The sequence below is a fragment of the Sinocyclocheilus anshuiensis genome, unplaced genomic scaffold (assembly GCF_001515605.1).
Source record: "Sinocyclocheilus anshuiensis isolate Anshui unplaced genomic scaffold, SAMN03320099.WGS_v1.1 scaffold460, whole genome shotgun sequence".
In the NCBI taxonomy this organism is placed as follows: domain Eukaryota; kingdom Metazoa; phylum Chordata; class Actinopteri; order Cypriniformes; family Cyprinidae; genus Sinocyclocheilus; species Sinocyclocheilus anshuiensis.
The window spans coordinates 958662-963598 of NW_015554101.1; the positions used below are offsets into that span (position 1 = coordinate 958662).

At 36.9% G+C, this 4937-nt stretch overlaps 1 protein-coding gene and 1 long non-coding RNA gene across 3 annotated transcripts in view; one reads left to right on the forward strand and one right to left on the reverse strand.

Moving 5' to 3' along the window:
• Nucleotides 1-1744, reverse strand: part of LOC107669559 (uncharacterized) — an 18993-nt gene extending 17249 nt beyond the window's left edge. The window contains exon 1 of the long non-coding RNA XR_001632008.1: nucleotides 1734-1744. This is a non-coding gene — a long non-coding RNA (uncharacterized LOC107669559). The remainder of the gene's footprint in view (nucleotides 1-1733) is intronic.
• dlk2 (delta-like 2 homolog (Drosophila)) overlaps nucleotides 1-4937 on the forward strand; it is a 28327-nt gene that overhangs the window by 13557 nt on the left and 9833 nt on the right. The window lies entirely within an intron of this gene.

Here is a 4937-nt window from a genome sequence, read left to right on the forward strand (position 1 = left end):
AGAAAATAATGTGTTTTTTGAACCTTAAACTGCATAAACACATTTCATTACACCAAATACACAAAATGCTGTTCTTTTTAGCAGCATCATATGACCCCTTTAATTGAAATCAGGTAGTTTAATTCAAGCTTCAATGTGGTTACTGGAAATTACAGTGTGGAAATCTCACAAGTGACAAAAACTTGCCTGTGGCAACATTTCTGCAAAATTGCATTGCTTTGTGCACATTTTACGACACTTTCAAAGTGACATGTGCAGTGAATGGCAATAAAAGCGTGTTTAGTTTTGTCAGAAACAGGTGAACGTGAATCTGGCAACATTTTATTGAGTTAGTTGTTGTATATATCGCATGTATAGTAAAAAATAACAGAAAATAATGTACAGTACACTAAACCCAACCTAATGGATAGTGTTAACAAAAGCTAAAGTGAGATAAAAATGCATTCTGTGCATGTAATGCTGTACCGGGTGAGCTACTGAGCAAGTTTACTATGTGAGAAAAGCAACACATATGGATCTGATTATATGACACAAACATCAAAATGTATTAGTTTACATATCATGCACTATAGTAATACTGTTTTGAGATCATAACATAGTATTGTGGAAGGAACCATGTAAAATGAAGTCTTCATTAACTCATAATTTGCCCTGTAAACAAAATTTGTGTGAAAAGGAATAAAAGTTGTTGGTGTTTTACTGCCACTATGGTTCATTTTAACTTTTAAATTTTAACTACATACTGAATTGTATGTACAGTAAATATATATATATTTTTGGAGGGGTTTTGAAAAATATACTGTAGGTAGGGGCATGTTTTTCCAATGAGCCTATGTTGCAGCCAACCCTAGCTTTAACTTTTAAATTTTAACTACATACTGAATTGTATGTACAGTAAATATATATATTTTTGGAGGGGTTTTGAAAAATATACTGTAGGTAGGGGCATGTTTTTCCAATGAGCCTATGTTGCAGCCAACCCTAGTGCTCTGGAGCCTCACTGGATCATAATCCGTCCTCGCTTGTCTGTCCTGGCAAAATGTTTTTCTAGCAATGCAAATGGCTGAGTGGATACTGAGGCTGAATGATCTCTTGCTTCACATGGATCTAGTTACTTCTTCGACGCTGTCCAGCCTGCCTTCTATTACACTCCACCTGCTCCCCAGTGAGATCTTAGATACACATGCATACGCTTGGGGAGTGTATGTGGCCCGTCTGGGGTTAAAACCGAAGGGAAACCCACACCTGCATGTTTCACTGGCACCATGGCTCTGAGCTTGGCCATGGGGGTTCTGGAGAGGGAATATAGGGTTTCATGGTAGGAATAAATTTAGATCACTCTGGTTTTCACATGCAGTGAGCCCACGCACTGTGGTGTCTGGTTGAGGACCCCCATGAGGTGAACCACAAAGGCTGGAGGATGGAGACAGTCACACCTGTTGCACTGCCATCATAAACTTAACCCCAGGAAACACAGCCACTGTTAACAATTGAAATGTTCACTATGGCAGATCACACATCCATCTTCAGCATAAATCAATGCCCATTGAATCAGAACATGACAGATCAAATCAGCAGGTGTCTGAGTGAATCTCATGAATCCTTTTAGGAACATGTAAAGGGCTGCGTTTCCCAAAAGCATCGTAAGCCTAAGTTGATCATAGCTTCCACTGTTTCCTCACCAAACAGTCTCAAAATGTTTTGTAGATTTACCATTACAAACATAGCAAAACAAAGAACCTTTATGATTCCGCTCATCTTAATTACTCCAATATGTTCCTATTATGCATACATTTCATTTGCATTCATTTGTGATGAAACATTTTGTCACACTGCACCACTACTTATTGGAAAAAGAAATTTAGAAAACAACCGAGCTACTGCCACGATAGTATATAATGTAATAAAGTTAGCAGCATGGCTTCTTTTAGTTGAAAATATTGTCCGTTTTTTGTTAGGCTATATTATACTATATATTTGTTTTTTGCATATTTTTAACAAATTTGAATCATACAAAAACAACTCGAACTGATTCATGGCCCATTTTCAGATTTCTTGCTGTATCATATTTCGAAACCATTGTGATCGCAAATATTTACACACGCTCCAGAATTAAGCCTGGAGGCTTTTCTAGAATAGACTCCTCCAGTTTGTACAAGAAGAGGTTATTTGCGCCACATTTGTCTATCAGCACTCTGAGATCATCGGACTTCTGTTTGCTGTCACACCCGGACTCATTTTCTCATTAAAACTCTATAGTGTTTACTGCGTATGAAGTATTCACTGTCTCCAACCTGGATTTAAACAACTCCCAGTCTTTGTCATCCAAAGCATGCTTTGAACTTGCAGTAAATGCAGAGAGCAAATGGACAACAGGAAGGAAAGAAAATAAGAAAATTGCTTTGTATATTGCGTGTAATACTGAATTGTGCAAATGTTCTACTTTGCATATTACATATGTTGCATTTCTAAGATTACCATTCTTCACTTGTTCCCTTGCTCATGAGTTGGAGAAATCCCACTCCATAGAAAAATGTGTGGGCAATTACAGATCCACTAAAAAGTTCTTTCAGTATAATTGCTTTTTAATATCATGAGTGTTTGGCCATACACTATATGGACAAAAGTATTGCGATTAACTATTAAATTAATGTTTTAGTCAGCCACGAAGAGGAAGACCACATAAAGTCAGAATCTGCTGATTCCATAGCTGAAGAACTCCAAACTTCAACTGGCATTAATATCAGCACAAATACTTTGTGGCGGGAGCTAATGGAATGTGCTTCCATTGCCAAGCAGCTGTGTATGACTTCACCATTTTCACAAATTCATGTGTTTGTAGTTTACACGGAGATGATAACAGTGTTGTTTTCAAACACTGGCACTTTGAAACCAGTTTTCGAAAGTTTGTATTTTCAGGCCCCCAAAACGCCATTGTTGTGTAAATAAACGGCCAAAACTCATAAAAAGTTTTTTTTTTTTTCAATAGTGTCGTGTAAACAGCACCTAAAGTAAAGGGGCGGTCACACTGCACTTTTCGTTCCATTGACTTCCATTCATACGCATGTGAATGCGTCAGACTGGAAACGCAAGTTCATGCGAAAAATTTCGCATTTCGCTGCGTTCCAAAGTTCAAGTTTGGTGAACTCTGACCTGCGAATTCGCATCACGTGAAGACGTGTGACCAGTAGAAGATCGATACGTCACTGCGTGACCTCTCTGTATAGAAATAAAAAAAATGGAGGAAGCACTCATTGTAGCCGTAGCGCAGCGTCCTATTTTATATAATACATCTTTAAAAGATTCTAAAAATCAAATAAAAAAAAGAAGCTGCATGGTTCGCGGTGTCAATGGAAACAGGAACAGATGGTACATTTGAATGCAGACACATTTTATCATTTTTTATTGCTTAGTGTGTATATATATATATATATATATATAGAAAGAGAGAGAGTACAATATAATTATTATACACAAGTGTATTATTATTGTCATATCCTGCTCCCGCCCATATTCGCAGCAGCGTACGAAAAAAAGTCTAGTGTGAGCGCCCCTTAAGAATAAACTCTGCCTTGCAAAAAAAATGTAACTTGTAATTCCTCTTGTGTGCCAGGCAAAATAATGCAAATCTTATCCAATCTTCACTGCTGGTAAAATCGTAATTTAAATATCAGACATTTCAGACATACATTTATCTGTAATATATAATATTGTCATTTCTTAACGTAGTCTAAACATTAGAGTCAAAGCATTTCAAATAATTCTCAGAAATGTTCTCTCAAATGTAACAAACATTAATGTTAATTATGTTATGAATGTTGAGAATGTTCATTTAAAGTTATCTGGGCTTTAATGTTCTCAAAACATTAGCGCAAAAATATTTATTTATAATCATTCGTGGTACGCTTTTTTTATCTGAAATGTTTTAGTTGGATGCTCATCTAACATTTAAAAAAATGATACTACTTGTTTCAGAGCGTTCAGAGAACATTCAAAAGTAACATTCCCATAATGTTTGCAAAATGATCAAATGGAATGTTCCCTTAACGTTCATATAACCATTGAAAACATTTTTAAAACATAAAAAAACAAACATTTTAAACATTCAGGAATAATGTTTTCATGACTTACTGGGAACATTACCAAAAACATTCTTAGAACATATTTTTGTTGGCTGTGAACATGGTCAATGTCACAAATTTGCTTAAATTTGATTAGTGACCTAGAAATAGGTCACCAGGTTTAAATAATAATAAATAAATAAATAATAGCTTTTGGACCCCACTGTGTACGTAAATTACCTTTGAGCAAGAGGGAGAATATTTCCATTCATGTCTTATTGTACAACAAGAATCATTACGAGAACAGATTCTCTTGGTTTTAAATGTGAAACTAATCCTTCAGCTGTCTATGTTTAAAGAGATTACGCTTCATGTTGTTGTTTGGGCTGCTCTCTGTTATCAGTTTGTACTTTTCAGCTGTTGCACTGATAGCGCAGGAAAGCCAGGCTTGCATTGTTCAAAGCTCTGTGTTTCCAGGAATACAGGTCTTACACTTGGCCAGATTACATGGAAAATGCTTCCCATTCCAGTGCCACTGAATGAATATGAGCTTACACACGTATTGTGTCTCACATACCAGCCTTTATACGGAATAGGCACACGATTAAGTGAGCATGTCAGATGGGGGGGTAAACAAACTGTTCGTAAGTGTACATGTGATTCGCATATTGATAATTATTCGCAACTTCCTGGCTATAAGGAATAATTTAGTACATTTAGTGGAAAGGCAGACGGGACGTGTGATGTAAGAGGCTGTCTGTGAGCACCGTGTTTGGAGGCATGTAGGGGTTGGGCCCTGGGCGATGGTGAATTCTTGTGATGTTCGGGCAAAGCTCATACGGGCGGAGGCATGAGGACATTCCTCTCCTCCCACCG